The 15,620-nt window shown below is 47.1% G+C and overlaps 2 protein-coding genes across 4 annotated transcripts in view; one reads left to right on the top strand and one right to left on the bottom strand.

Annotated features, from left to right (window-relative positions):
* Positions 1-15,620, bottom strand: part of LOC103317166 (F-box/LRR-repeat protein 7-like) — a 41,061-nt gene that overhangs the window by 8,391 nt on the left and 17,050 nt on the right. The gene's annotated exons all lie outside the window — the stretch shown is intronic.
* Positions 3,150-15,620, top strand: part of LOC100119903 (BTB/POZ domain-containing protein kctd15-like) — a 24,438-nt gene continuing 11,967 nt past the window's right edge. The window contains exon 1 of the mRNA XM_001603555.6: positions 3,150-3,576. The gene's annotated coding sequence lies outside the window, so the exon portion shown is untranslated. The remainder of the gene's footprint in view (positions 3,577-15,620) is intronic.

Below are 15,620 nucleotides of genomic sequence, written 5' to 3'. Positions count from 1 at the left end.
GACTGTCAGGATTCGACATCCATGCGCACACATCCGCATCCACTTGGAGTGAATTTTTATGCCTCATTACTGGCATAAGCCTCGTCTTCTCTGAACAATTCAAATCATCGCTGCTATATACGATCCCGATCGATCGTCTTTCCCAGGCTTTCGATGAACTGTGCTGCTGCCCGCTGCTCACGACTTACCCCCGAACGAGCATGAGTCAGTCATCGCTTTGGCCGAATAGCGGTGAATTACAAGCTCATGCTGGCTCTCGGCGCACTGGCTTCTTTTCATTTCCGCGCGCGCGCGTGGACGTTTAGTGCGAGCGATTAGTCCGGATTATGGCTGACCTACAGCGTAATGGTCTGGGTAAGTGCGTTTTGGAGTGCGGATTACGGCTGTTGTGGCATATATAGCGACTGTTATCGGGGACGTGAACTAACGAGTGTAATTTTCGGCTTGTGTTGTGATTTGATAGATCAAAAATTTGAGCGCAGATTTCAATTTTTAGATTACCCTCTTTTAGAGGTCAATTGTAAAATAAAAAACTAGTACCATAACGCCACATTCAACCATCATAAAATCACTCATCTCGAAAAGCCCAACCTCTCCTTCAACCGTCGTTAAAATCGGCTCACAACTGCGCACCATCCGAGCGCAAAGCCTCGCCGCAAACAAACCGAGCAACGTACACGTACACTCAAGTGTGACGGCAAAATCGCAAAGGGACAAAGGAATGCTCTCTCGTCCGAGTCTTCGAAGAAGAAACTCACGACGCGCGTCGCGCAAGAAAAAACGCAGATAGGGCGGGAGGATCATTGGCCGGAAGAAAACTAGTTACCTCTCGCGTATACAGCGTGCATTTACTCGGCCCGAAGAAGATAGTATTCGGTCCGGCGACGTCGACTTCGTCATAAAGTGACGCCAGAGAATCGGTACTGGCTGATACACCCAGACGGAACTAGCCATCGGCTATTGTCGGTATAATGGGGCAGCCGCGACGACGCCTTGAGCACTTGCTTATGTACTCCCCGAGTTATATGTGCAGCGGAGGAGAGAGTTGAGATGAATACGAAAGATGCATAGACAGATGTGCGCAGCTTCGCAGGGGGAGAGGTATGGAAGAAGGAACAGATATGTAAGGATTGATAGATGCGAGAGATGGATCAATATTTTGATTTTGAAGCAATGTCGCATATGCGAGAAATTTAATGTCGCGTGCGGAATCGTGAAAAAATTATCTGAGTACGGAAATTCTCAGTGCTTTGGATGACGTATAAATTTTTAATACCCGAATCGTGGATTTTATTTTGTCACGCTTAGTCTTCACGAAATCGTGTATGGGCTGATAAGTGAGCACGACGATGATAACAATGCTTTAAAAGCTTCGGTGATCGCGGAAGACATAAGTTGCTTTTTACTTTCGAGAAGAAGAGAACTAAAATCGAATTATTTTTTAAATAAGATTTGGAAATGAAGTTTTTACTTTGCTCGTTTCTGTTTGCCCTTTTGGTCGTCGGCAGCTTGGGAGGTAAGCTATTTTTTGGTTTAAATTATGGTTTACGTACTCAAATTTCTTTATACGCATGTACATAACTATTTTACAGATCCACTGAACGTTTATACACAAGCTACGCCAGCTGCTAGCATACCCACGCCACGTAAGTTTTTTCTTTATCTCATCTATTTTTTACTATAATCAAACCTTACTGTGCTGCCAGTATTTTTATAATGTTTCTTAGCTGATTAGTCATATTTGTTATTTGTAATAACAGCACCAGGAAAAACCAGGAAAGACGTAAGAGCTGAAAACTTGGCCAAGCTTTGCCAAGAAAAATGCACCAAAGATGATCAAGGAGAGCGAGTCAAGCAATTTTGTAAAGACTTTTGTTAAAATTTCAAAGGATAAGCATAAGTAACTCGTGTACATAGATTTAAGTAAGTGTTAAAAATAGACAGTACAAATTCATAACCACATTTTATGAGAAATCCTTCCCAAACAAAAATTGTAAGCTCAAACCGCCAACAATGAAATCAATCCTTCATATTCCAAACCTCGAAAACTGCAATTTCCAAATTCCGAACCGCGTCGAGCTCAAAGCTCCCCCTCCCAAACTTCGTTCCAAAGTCCACACAATCGAGACCCTACCAGCAACTGCAACAATCGCCGCGAAAAAAAGTCCAAAACGCAGAGAAAAAGATCGAGCAGACACACATGCGCGCGCACGTATACAGGAGAAAAAGAAGACGACAGCAGCAGCAGCGCGAGTTTGTCGTATAGAGATGGCCCGAGGGCAAATACTGCCAGGGCCAACAACATCGTTCGAAGCCGCCCCGGGCGATTCTCTTTCTCTCTGCGTGTGCGACGTCGTCGTCGACGGTGGACGCATGCCACCGCGGATGCCAGCTATTTCGTCAGGGACCTCGACTGAAAGCTCTCTCTCTCCCTCTCTCTCTCTCTCTCTCTCTCTCTCTCTCTCTCACTCTCTGTCGACCTTTGCTATACTCGCATCGTGCGATGGGATGGAACAGGGAGAGAGAACGAGTTATTGAATAACGAACACCGAGGATGATTTATGTATTTTGGAAAATTTTCGAGCTGCTAATTGACGGCTGATTTTCTGTATACGGGCTTCTGATTTATTCGCGTGTCCTTTATAAGATATTTTGATGTGTGTAGCTGTGTGTCTAAATTAGTAAGAAGAATAGTTCTCTTCGGGTGGAATATTTCAAGAAAGTTTGATATTATGAGTTGGCGTAAATTTTCATGCGAACAGTGCTATCTTTTGGTCATTTGAATGTTAATGACAATAAATTAAATGCTCGATTCATGTAAATTTGGCTAGCATGGCTCTATATGCATTTGCATAATTAAGTTTTTCAATATTACAATATCTGCCATACCAAGTGTTCAAATGTAATCCTTCCACCAAAAGAATCAATATACACCAAGGATTAAAAAAAAAAGCATCAAAGCTCCAAACCGAGCCACAAAAGCACTGCACCCTCCACACCGCTCAGCATCTCTCAATCAAGCTCGCACGTGGTCCGTATCAGCGGCTCGAGCGAATCAGCGTTGCGCTTCACCCGATTGGCTGCTCGCGCCACACACACACACATAGAGTGAACCTGTCGTCCGCCACTTTTTCCCTTCCCCGGCGTGCGCGCGCCAGTTCGACTCGAGCCGTCGCTCAGCGCGCATCTCTCGACTCCGCTCCGCATATCTCCCGCCTCGTACGTTTCCGTACACACACGCTGTAGCTAAATTACCGTATACTCCCCTATTTCGCATTGAAATAAACAATCGCAGCCAGGTAGTTCGCGCTCGCGGCAGTGATTCGCGTAGACGTGCCGATGGATAGCGAGGAATAAGGATTTCGCAGGCTTACGATCGTACGTATAAACAGAGTTTGGCATGTGCGCGTCGTGAGGGAAAGAGAAAGAGAGAGATAATCAGCAGTGACACTCGGGGGTGCATGTAGCTGAGAGGCTGGAGGCTTTCGTGAGGAGGGCTGCGGCGAGGAGAGGTCAGTTCGGGACCCTGGACCACGTACGCACAGCCGTCAACCTGGAGCCCACGTGCCAGAAGCGGTGAGTGTGGCTCTACTGAAATACACATGCGTATAAGCTCGGATATTCGCTCGACGTTTTCTGTAACTGCAGCGGTTCGCTTTTCGCGAGATGTTTTTATGACGAAACAGAGATGGTTATGTCGACGAGGCTCTGTGATTCGCATGCTAATCAAGCTTATACGCGGGATTAGCATCGAAACGACATTGTATAGCTTGCGGAGACGTCGTAAAGGCGTATATTTTGTAACCGATACGTTGCAGTTGGATAACTCTCTCTCTCTCTCTTTCTCTCTCTTTCTCTCTCTCTCTCTTGCGCGCGCGTGAATTTACGATTCGGCGAACGAGATTTTTCATTTTGTTTATGGAAGTTATGCGATCAGCGCAGCCGTAAAATCTCGACGTGAAATTAAATTACTTTCATTGCGCCGTTGAGAAGTTATTTAACCTCAGCGTATCATACCGTTTGCAGAATTAATATAGAAAGAGAAGAGAAAAACATTCGAAGCCGATCAACTCTCAAAAGCAAAAGCACATATAGCGCGTCACAATCGTCAATCGTCGTCGTGTCCCATCCTCATCATCGCGGATATTCCCGACATCAGCGCTCACTAATGTTGATGCACACGCGCATAAGCGCGAAATTTCGTTTCTACGCTGGCCTTTCCCAATGCGCGCGCGCGCGAACGTCGCCTCGAGCCAATCGCTGCTCTGCGAGACGTGTGTATGTGTATGGAAGCTTGCAGAAAGCTTATAGAGACTCGGGCTTTGGCTTTGGCGAGGAGAGAAAAGGCGAAAGAAGGAAAATTTCGAGGACTTTTTTTCTCCTCCTCGCAAATTAGTCCGATTTTACTTTGATGACTCCGGCAGATCGACTCCATAAAGTCGAAAGTTCGATCGCTCGCTTTTACTTTTATTGCACCGATCCTCGACATCATAAACACTTCGTTGATACTATGCGTATACAGGCCAATAAAGCAATTCGCTCGAGCCGTTAGCTCTGCCGGGTTCGTTGCGACAACCGGGCTATTATTTCGCGCGTCGTTATGACAGCGGGACCGTCGTTATCCCCCCGTTTCTTTATTTCTTTTCAATTACCATCGTTACTCGCGAAGAAAGCCGAGAGTTACGCAACTAAGTATTCGCAACGATTCAATAGTTGAAAAAAAAAACAGATTAAGCGACGAGTATATCCATTGCGAGGAAAAATTCCGCATCGCACATGAAAGTACAGTTATCCTCGCACGCGCATCTCGGAAGCCCTGAGTGAGAGAGCGCGCGTAATTCAAAAAGGAGCGCACGCGCCGTTGATCGACGATCATCGCGCAATTACGCCGCGGCTAAATGAAGACGCGTGCCAAGGCGGTAATAAATCCGTCACTAACGAAGTGAGGGACATAATGCGCCTGGGTAATTAACCGAGCCTATCATAAATTCCGAGAGGCGAGATTCTTGCGAGGTTTTACGATGCCGCCGACGCCGCTGAGCAACGCCGTTATGTGTGCGCGCTGAGATTCTTCTTTCGCGGTTTCGTTTGAGGGGGAGTCTTAGAATTGCATGCTGGGATAGTTGTGTGCTTTTGATATACGTTGCCGTGAATTTGAAAATAACGCATAAATCGGCCTAGAGTAGTTGATTCATTTCGAGTATTAATTTAAATAATAATACGAAAGAAGCCGAGTAAATATTCGCGATATCAGCTCGAGTGTGTACACATAAACCGATGTTTAATACGTAGCCATAAACACGAGTCGGCGAACGCCATAAATCGAGAGTGATTTTATAAAAACCGAATTAATAGCTCAATCAAAGACCTAATGAAAACGATAGATTCCTCCGGCGCGGCAAACACAATTTTCGCTCGAGCGCGAGAGCTTGGAACGATATTCTTCTCCTACTCTCTCGAATGCTAAATCACCGGAGTTTATATCTCGCTGCAGCTGATCCAGCGCGCGGATTTCGTTTGTATACGGACTCGCGTACGCGATATTCAGACGGAGGCTGCATCGTTTATTTAATTAGAAATCGAGCTACTCGAAAATTAATAGATCTCTCGAGAGAGTATGCGCGTTGCGTATACGTATAGGAATTAAACCGGAGGCTAATGAAGAGGGACTGGGGATAAAATGAGGAAACGAGCGCAGGACGTTTTGGATTTATCGGTGCGTCGGACGCTCTGATGGGTTATAAGTTTCACGCGCGCTATTTCGTTAGATGCGGAGTATTAGGGGTCAGTTTGCTGCTTTTTCTCGTATACGGAATTTATCAATCAAGCTAAACGGATGTACTTTGTTGGGATGAGCTGTTTTCAAAATAATTAACGCGAAATATTCAGCACGATAATCATTGCATCAAGAAAAATCCCGCGGAAAGCAAAAAAATCATCGACCTCAAAGCCATAGCACATCCACTCCTCGAAAACTTCCATCGCTGCCGCCACACACATGCACATGCACACAGAGCGACCGAGAAAGACCGAGAGAGAGAGAAAGAGAGAGAGAGAGAGAGAGAGAGAGAGAGAGAGAGAGAGAGAGAGAGAGAGAGAGGGAGAGAGAGACCGGGGGTTAGCCTGCAGCATCACACCAACACAGAAATCCCCCCTCTATACCCGGCTGGGCGGAGGGAAATACTGCGCGAAAGGCCCGAGGGCCATCCTGGCCCGCGGGGGCAGCTCTGCGGCAGCGAGTCGTCAAGCCCAGGCTCTGCTGCTGCTGCTGCAGTCCTCTCTAGCTGTGCCGTAATTAGAACCGAGCGCCCGAGGCTACGGAGCCGCGCAGCCGCCGCCGCCGCTACTCCCTCGGGCTGACGAGTCTCTCGCTCGCGGACCGAAATTATTCATGAAGAGCCGAGAGAGAGAGAGAGAGAGAGAGAGAGAGAGAGAGAGAGAGAGCGCAAAATTCGCCCGCAAATATTTCATTTCCGCGACGAGAAGAAAGGATGGCGAATTTTTTTTGGAGCTAGGTTTGGGAGAGGTCGCGCGGACTTGCCGAGAGAGAAACTAGGGCAGACGGGGTCGTTGCCGGAGGGAAAGAGGATGGTTCTGATAGTGGCTACGTTTGTTTGGGGCTACATTTTTTGGCGTTTGCCGAGCAGTGCTCATGCATCAATAAATTGTCACATACGCGCATGCATACACCATCATCATCATCATCAACCTTAATCCCTCTCGTCGATTATCCTCCAAACGGCGTGCGCTACGTCCCGGCGAAAATCAAACACGCACAAAGGCCGTCGCCCCCCTCGTGCAGCAGCCTGTTGATCTCGAGGCTGCTGCTGCGCGGTCAGAGAGTTTCCGTTTAGTCCATAGCTATATACCTATACAGCTCTATAATAGCCGCTGCTAGCGCACTCTCGGCTCTGTACACACGTACAGGCTTGGCTTGCGCCGCGAGTATGTAGGTGAGCGGAGGGGCGAAATGGAGCAAGACATGCATTGGCGCGTGTCGAGAGAGTCTTGCTAAGTGTCTGATCTGTGCGCTATTATAGGAAAAGTGCTGTCTCTTTGGAGACAGAGAAGAGATGGTTGTTGTTGTTGTTGTTGTTGTTGTTGTTGTTGTTGTTGTTGTTGTTGGCTAAACGGTCACTTTGAGATGATTGTCTCGTTGCCTAATCTAAATTTCCTCAAAACTAAAACTCGCGAATGCGCTATACTTTTCTAGATTCTCCAGATGAAATTACACGCCGCGAACATTTTTTATTACGTAATACAAATATCAAGTAAATTATTGACTCTTGGATGTATATACTTAGCGTCGAGATATTTACATCGGGCCAGAGTGTCAGCGTGGCGTAATAAGCTTTTTGCATAACCGAAAAATACCTTCGTTGCAGACATATCAGGTCAGTCTCTGAGACGTTGCTCTATACTGTAAACAAATTTGGTATTACGAGCCATTACTCTCAATTCAAGTATCTCAATCATTGGCCGTCTAGCCTAAACAGCTAATAATGCAGAATGAAAATTGAAAATTGTATCCTTTCACCAACGGCAATCTCTTCAACTATGACATCAGAAACATCGCCGATTCCAAAGCTATTACGCGGGCATTGACTCACGCCTAGAACATGTGCCTTCTATTTATCACTCGTCCCTATACCTATACATACAACTAGGTGAAGCGAAAAATCGGAAGACAGCCAATATAAGATTTGTAGTCCGCCGTATACGAGAGAACCTATGCACACATCAGGTCTTGTGCACACATACGAGTCGAGAGAGTATATACAGTGTCAACGTTGCGCACGTTTGCCGACGTCGCGATGTTGTCTGTCCGCGTTGTAGCTCCTGCCGGTGTATCGGGACGGATCGAGGGAAATGCTACATGCGTAAGCCGGGCAAATACTCCAGGACCTGGAACTACAGACTTGCGGTTCGTGCTCCGTTAACCATACGGGAGCTTCAGTTAATCGAAGAATTGTGTTTCGATAAAAGTATTCCCATATAGCACAGGAAACTTACAACCAATAGGCAAATCTAAATCCAACAATATAGCGAATATAATCGATCGGCATCTCGAACTACAAAGAAACCCGCGAGAATTCCAGGACATACTCGACGCGCGCAAATTCCTGTTATCAATCCAAGCGCACCGGCGCAAAACCCTTGGCATTTTCTCCAAATAACACACCGGACGCCGCAGCAGCAGCCAATCATAGCCAACAAAAACTCTTTCTTCCTCCCAACATCTAGATCGAAAAACCTTCGGGTTCCAATGTCTTTCCAATAACAACCTACCTACCACACACACACACACACATACAATAACATAACGTGTACTCGTTGAAAGACGCCGCGCCCAGGGCAAGGCGTCGGCCGCGCGGGGCGATCGGCCCACGGCCGGGAAACCAGCGCGACGATTTCCAGACCGCGAGCGCGATTAGCAATTTTTCGGCCCCCTTTGAAAGCCAGTTTCACCGTTACACTCCCGCGGCAGCGTCGTATTGTGCGTAAGCCTGCACGACGTGTGCGTGCAGTGCAATTTTTTCTTCTTTCTCTCTCTCTCTCTCTCTCTCTCTCTCTCTCTCTCTCTCTCTCTCTCTCTCTCTCTCCCTCTCTCTCTCTCTCTCTCTCTCTCGGTGCGCGTAGTTTTCATTCGCACTGGGTGTACACCTGTTATTTCGCGGGAATTTGCGGACTTTTGTGTTTTGCTCTCGCACGCGCGCGCGCGGAATTCGTATATCTCGTTTTGTTATGTACGCCTGACACACTTTGACCGCAGCAGCAGCAGACACACGGCTGCGTTGTTGTAAAAGAATTTTTTGCGCCGTTTGTTTGTTTTTCGACAGGAGGCCGCAATTTTCCGAGAGAAATCGCGAGTGTCTAATTTGCTTTCGAGTTGCTTTTTGCGAAATTAATATCCTCCTATGTTTACGCCGCGTATGCGAAATCAATGGGTTGGAGAGTTATATCGAAGGCAGGAATTAAAGAAACGAGCGTAGCCGAGCAGCGGTAAATCACGGCGACATATTGTAAAGTGGAAACACTTAGGAATTTGACATAAATAATAAGAGTTTTTAGCCGATGCTTATATTCAATCGCAGGCATCGCGGATAATAGACTATTTAATCGAGAAATGAAGGCTTACGTAAGCTGTATGCCATTGGCTAAGAGAGAACGCAACAAATGATTTATGACTCAATTATACCCAGCGTTCGCCTATTCTATCGCTTTGTTACTTCCTCGTGCGCCCGCACTAAACGCCTTTTTCTCCCGTGCTGTATTTGCAAGCTTCGAATTCTTGCGGCTTTCAAATATGCGAGGTCGTTTTTCGAGTAATCGTCGCCGCATGAATTTACACATTCTAATAGCTGTGTCAATAGAAATATCGAGTGTATAGATAAAACTAACCGTTCAGCGCAGAGATAAAAGAACATCCGCTATTTCGTGAGAAAATCCAGCCAATGATCCGTGCGAGAAAACTCTCGCCCTGGGAATCGGAACTCGCCCGTACAATCCCGGCTGTTATCTACTGAAAAGAAACAGCTAACCGAGAGATACGCGTAGCCCATTTTCGCACAGCGAAAGTACGCCTCGTTCCTAACCAAATACTTTCAGCTCGAAGAAGAAGAAAATAAGCCTCGCATCCTTACCGCTCGAGCTTCCGGTGGAAGCGCAAATCCTCCTCGGCTTTCGCCAATAAACTCGCGCACTGCACACTCCTTCCCCCGCCGCGCGAAAAAAGAAAGCGCGTGACAAAATAAAGCAGTGCAACGAAACAAAACTCGCCATAAATCATGCAGACTCTCGCAGCAGAAGCGCTGCAGAGGAGGAGCGCGCGAGTTTCACGGCCTCGTTTTCTCGCGCGGCCTCCGGAGGACGCGCGGCGCTTTAATGGTCGGCGATTTCGCGCGTCGCTGCCCCCGGGATGGCACATAGGAATATTGATGCGGCTCGAGCTCTCTCGAATGATTGCTCATTTCGCAAATTATACTCGCGACGACTGAGCGACAGAAAGAGAGGGACGCGATTTATATAAAGAGAGTTTCTTCGCAGAGAGAGAGAGAGAGAGAGAGAGAGAGAGAGAGAGAGAGAGAGAGAGAGAGGTATGGATTGAGTGCCGAGCTGAGGGGATTGATTTTATGGGCTTGGACTTCCTTATGGGGGTTGGAGTATTTGTAGACGTGGAGTTTTTCACTCGGCCGACCGGTTCTGCGTTCGAGCGAGAAAAATCAGCCGATATGCCGATCTTACAGGCGGTTAATGCACGCATAGAGAAACAACGTGCGAACGATCGATTATTATGTACCGCTTGTAGAAAACAAAAATAAAACTGCGACTATGGCGAGTATCTAAATCTCGTCATCCTGCAATTTTCCTGCAACTGAAAAGGCGCAAGCTCGCTTCTAATTGAAACAGAAACTCGGGAGACGCGGCTAACGAGTTAATAGCGATGACGGGGCCGCGTGCCGTCGATAAATTTGCGACTACCAGCCGTATAATGCACGTGTCGCGAGCGCGCGCGGAACCGGTCGTCGGCACGCGCAACAGCCACCGATGCTTCTCCTTCTTGGCACGAGATGAGAGAAAGAGAGAGAGGAAAATTTGCTTATGCCGAGATGTGGGTGTGGCTCGCTCTGAATGGGTAGCTTAGTGTCCTCTAATTAGTGGGGGACTTGGAGCTTAGCTTTGCTAATGATCGGGATTTAGCTACGGGTGTTTATGTTACAAGGTGTTCTGTTTGCGTGAATTATGTTTGCGTATACAGTAGTAACCGACAGTTCATTTACATAATTGGTTGTAGCAACTTTTTTTGAGGTTAGGAATTGCGAAAAAGTAAGCATAACCTGATGGAAAATAACGTTAGCGAGAACACATCCTATACTTGAACTAGGCTGAATAATACACACAGCAAGAATCTTCAATTTCCGGTCGCCTCAACTTCGCAAGCCCGCGAACGTCGCTCGCGGCACTGTTTAATTTTTAATTTAAAAAGTACGTTTGTATTTTCTCCGCAATTTTTTAAAACGCGCGGAAAACTTACACTGAGATGAACACTGGAAAGATATTCTTTCTTCCGAAAAATGTTCAAACTCCAACTTCTCCCATCAGCTTATTCCTAACGACCAACCCGATTTCCCCTCCATTAAGCATCGATCCGTAAGCGATAAACGCTTAACCCACATAAAAAGTCAATCTAGTATCATAGGATCAACGACGAGCCGCGACGCACGAAACAAATCGAAAAGCTCTTAAACGAGCCTCGCGTGCGCGCGCGAGAGACGTGGTCTCGTTTTAACGATTTTCCAATTTTTCTCCTCGCGCGCGGCTATCGAAAGTGTCGTAAAGTCAGGAATAACGAAGTCGCTGGCGGCGAGACTTTAACGCGCGCCCAGGCATGTATATACGTATATATACTTTAACACACCTATACAAGTGACGGATTAGCGAAGGTACTTAAAAGCTCGCGCGCGCGAGAAAGCTGTCGGCCGTAACGAGGTGCCGAGCGAAGCGCGTGCGCGGATTTCGAGCTGTATAATTAGAAAGTTATTGAATGTTAATTTTACGGGAGAGAAAGAGAGGTTTATGATTTTTCGGCTTCAAAGTTATACGCCCGTAAAGATAACGACGTCCTGCAAGGAGCGAAGATGTAATTAAATAGTGGAAATTACGCGGCGTATCGTTGATTAGTAAGAGTACGCGAGAGAAAAACTAGAATTGAAAGGATTATGCGAGGGAAAGAAAAACGGGGGGGGGAAGCACACACAGAGCTCATAGTCATGTCTCTAACAAGCGTGAGTCATTCCGAGCTGTCAAAGGGCTGGGAAAAGGGTTTTCTCATGATGAGGCCGCATAATCAGTTACGGCTCTAAGCTTTGTGCTCGCCATTTACAGTCCGTCCGTCCGCCGCAGAGCGAAACTGGCTTCTCTGCAACAGCAAAAGGACGACGCATCTGCCTTGGAGTAACGGTTAGCTCGAAGGGTGGAAGGATGAACGCGTGTACAATGTTCGGGGACAACGTTATTGCTGGAATATGTTATAGTCGGTATGCGATATCGAAAAAAGTGAATCGACGGTGAGAGATGGTTAATATAGCGGTGTTGCGTACAGACAGCGAGCTTCCCTTTCGTAAGATTATAATGAACACGTCATTACTCAACGCTCGGCTTTGAAACCATTACACTGCATTATATTAACGCCGAGACTTGATAGATGTTATACGTGCTCGCAATTACCTCTGCATTAATTAAGTTCGCATATTTCTTCAAGCGCGCAATTTTCTTAAATTTTCCAAATCAAAGCATTCTTTCCTCCCTTTAAAACCAGCAGCCTTATCAATCTTCGAAAACACAAAGGGAAATAAACGCCCGATAGGCAGTCCTAATCGAGCATCGGTACAGCCGCTCTCTCTCTCTCTCTCTCTCTCTCTCTCTCTCTCTCTCTCTCTCTCTCTCTCTCTCTCTCTCCTCTGGCGAACGTATAATACCAGTGACACGATGTATCTTATTTTGCTCGCGTTACCGCGATGATAATAAGCGAGCTGCTGCGTATATAGAGTCGAGCCGTGAAAGCGGGAAGTGGGCGCATACTAGTAGTGCAGCGCGCGCATACGGTAGTAGCATATAGACGCGTATAACTGGACTTTTATCGATTAGATCGGTACCGATAAGACTCGTCGGCGAGATTTTAATGAGCCTCGCGACGCGACTCTGTATGTGTGTGTGTGTGCATTGCGGAACGGATGATTGAGTGGACTTTGAATTTATGTAACAAGAATGAACTTCCGGTAGCGTTTCTCGACTCTAATGAAGCCTCGACTGCGCGATCAAAAAACGATTAGCGCGCGAGTGTACAATATAAGCAAAGACTGTTTGTGCTCCGCTAGATTGCCGATTGCTTTCCTCTCGACGTGCGTTTCAGTTTTGAAATTGCAAAAACAAAAAATTGTTTCTCGCCTTCGAACGGCAACGTTTACACAGCGCGGAACCAATCAATCCTCGAGCCCACGCAAACGTAAACAAGACCCATACGACCTGAGACTTGACTTCTCTCTCTAGAGTTCCATCATCAAAAAATCAAAAGCTCGACTCTCGGCACACACACACACACACACACACACACACACACACATGCGGTGCAGCGAGAGCGGACAAACGACCAGCGCGTCGTATCCATTTCTCTCTCTCGACTCGACGTCGAACAAGGAAACGCTGCATAGCCTCGACTCGCGGCCGCGCCTCTGGCCATGTATTTACAATCGGAGCATACGGTATAGCCGAGCACATCCGACTCTTGCTCGTGGCTTTTATATATATACCTCGTGGTGTACACGGGCGATCGCAAAAATGTATCGATGGAAAACGAGCCCCGAGTAGGCGGTGCGCCTACGCGTGTCGTGAAAGCGAGAACGAGCGCGAGTATTGGTATATGCATGCACGCGAGAGTTAGACACGGCGCTTTATCGCCGTTGCAGAGACTGGGATGGGCAGGGGTCAGGCTTGTTGAGGTGGAACTTTTATTTCAAGGGGGTGTTGTACAGGGATTTTTGCGGGAAATCAGGAAATGTATGTATGGCGGGAGGCTTGTCGGGCGTAATTTGTGAGGTCGGTTCTGAGAGACGAGTCGCGAGATGAATTTGTAACATCGAATTAATTTTCTCTCTCGTATTTCGCTGTTCAAACAAGCGCGATAAATCAAACCCAGCGCACAATCGACGTTTTATGCGCGCAAGAAAAAAAAGGCTGATGGCCTGCAAACGACGTTTTACAAAACGTGCGCGTAAACAATTTAAGCGAGCCTGGAACGTAATTTTCGAAAGCGAATGCTCACCGGAGCGTAACGGCAAACAAGCAATGTTTCGCAAATACAAAGCGCAAAAGCAGCCGCCCGTGTAAAATCCTTTAAAAACTCTTTTACGAAGGAATAACGAGCCGAAAAATAATTACGTCCGTTATATGCGGAAACTGAACGTTTCGCTCTTTGTTGTGGCTAAAAAGGTTTGCGTTGATTTTTAAAAACGAAAGATCAGCATCAGCGTTAATCCGTGGAAATATATGGATCTTTCGTACCGCGAGAGAGTTGATTAATATCGGAGTCTTCGATCGAGTTATAGTAAGCAAATATCAACAAAACAAACAGAGCAAACGAAACTCGAGAGAGCGTAAAAATGCTTGCACGGTCGCGGACAAATTGAAGGAACGAGTACAAACGAACACGATACGCTTGCTCGTACGTCTTTCCTCGACTTCGAGTTCCAACGCTGTCAGGCGCGTGTGTGTGTACACTGAAACGCGAACCTTCACTTTGCACAAGATCGCGATTTACGCGTACGCAAACGCTGCGGTCGGAGACTCGCTACTTTCCGCGTGGATTCGAGCTGCGGTAACTTTTTCAGAGACGGATTGTGTGCCGATAGAGTTAGATTTCGGATTGTTTATTATGGATAGCAAAGTTTGAGATTTCTTTATACGAGCATCGCTGTAAATAAGCTGGAAACGCTTTTTCTGATGTTGGAGAATAAAAGTTATTCAAAAGCAATTATAAGCGATGCGCAATGAACGAGCTCAAAAAAATCCGTAACTGTCGATACCACTTTTCAACCCACAACCTTTACACTCTGGAGCCCTCCCCCGCATACACACGCGCTCTCGAGGGGCCGCCGCACCTAAGCTGCGCCGCTGCAGTACCAATGCAAATTCGAGATAGATCGACGCGGTAAAGGCGAGAGAGAGAGAGAGAGAGAGAGAGAGAGAGAGAGAGAGAGAGAGAGAGAATGACGTCGAGCGAGAAGCCCTGAAGCTCCGCATCCGCGCCGATTATAAAAGCGCGTGGGATCTATAAAGCGTCGGCTCCGCGAGGCTTCTGCTCTGTTTCCTCCAGCCATTTCAATTTCGAGCCCGGCCTGTGCGTGTGGATAGCAGAATGAGCCGGATTTAATTCACCGCCGGAATATGCACATTTCGTTTTGCTTTCGCTGAAAGCATACACCGAGTCGAGTCGCTTTGAAGTAGTAACAGCCGAGTCCTATCAGCCGCGATTATACGCGAGCGTTTCTTTTCCCATATCTAAATAACACGCTCAATCGAAGCTCTCGCGATCCCTGAAAAGAATATCATCGGAGCCGCCGCTGCATCGTCTAATAAAACACGGACGCTAAGCTTCGGCATGAAATCTGTATACTTAGCATCGGAATCGCCCACAGCCTTTATCCGACGACTGCAAAACGACCCCCGACTACTCCCCGCACATGTACAGCCTTGGCAGAAACAACAAAAACAAAAGCAAAGCGAGCAAAAAGCGCCGCACCGCGAGCACAAGCCCGTCGGCCAAAAAGGAGGAAAAAGTCCCTCGAAAAGTTGAGTACTACACTCGCTGGGCTTTTATCGTGCGCAGAGAGAGAGAGAGAGAGAGAGAGAGAGAGAGAGAGAGAGAGAGAGAGAGAGAGAGAGAGAGAGAGAGAGAGAGAGAGAGAGAGAGAGAGAGAGGAGAGAGAGAGAGAGAGAGAGAGAGAGAGAGAGAGAGAGAGAGAGAGAGAGAAGAGAGAGAGAGAGAGAGAGAGAGAGAGAGAGAGAGAGAGAAGAGAGAGAGAGAGAGAGAGAGAGAGGAGAGAGAGAGAGAGAGAGAGAGA

Source organism: Nasonia vitripennis, chromosome 1 (genome assembly GCF_009193385.2).
Source record: "Nasonia vitripennis strain AsymCx chromosome 1, Nvit_psr_1.1, whole genome shotgun sequence".
In the NCBI taxonomy this organism is placed as follows: Eukaryota; Metazoa; Arthropoda; class Insecta; order Hymenoptera; family Pteromalidae; genus Nasonia; species Nasonia vitripennis.
The sequence above is the reverse complement of the archived record's forward strand: the minus strand, read 5'-3'. Positions and strand labels throughout refer to the sequence as shown.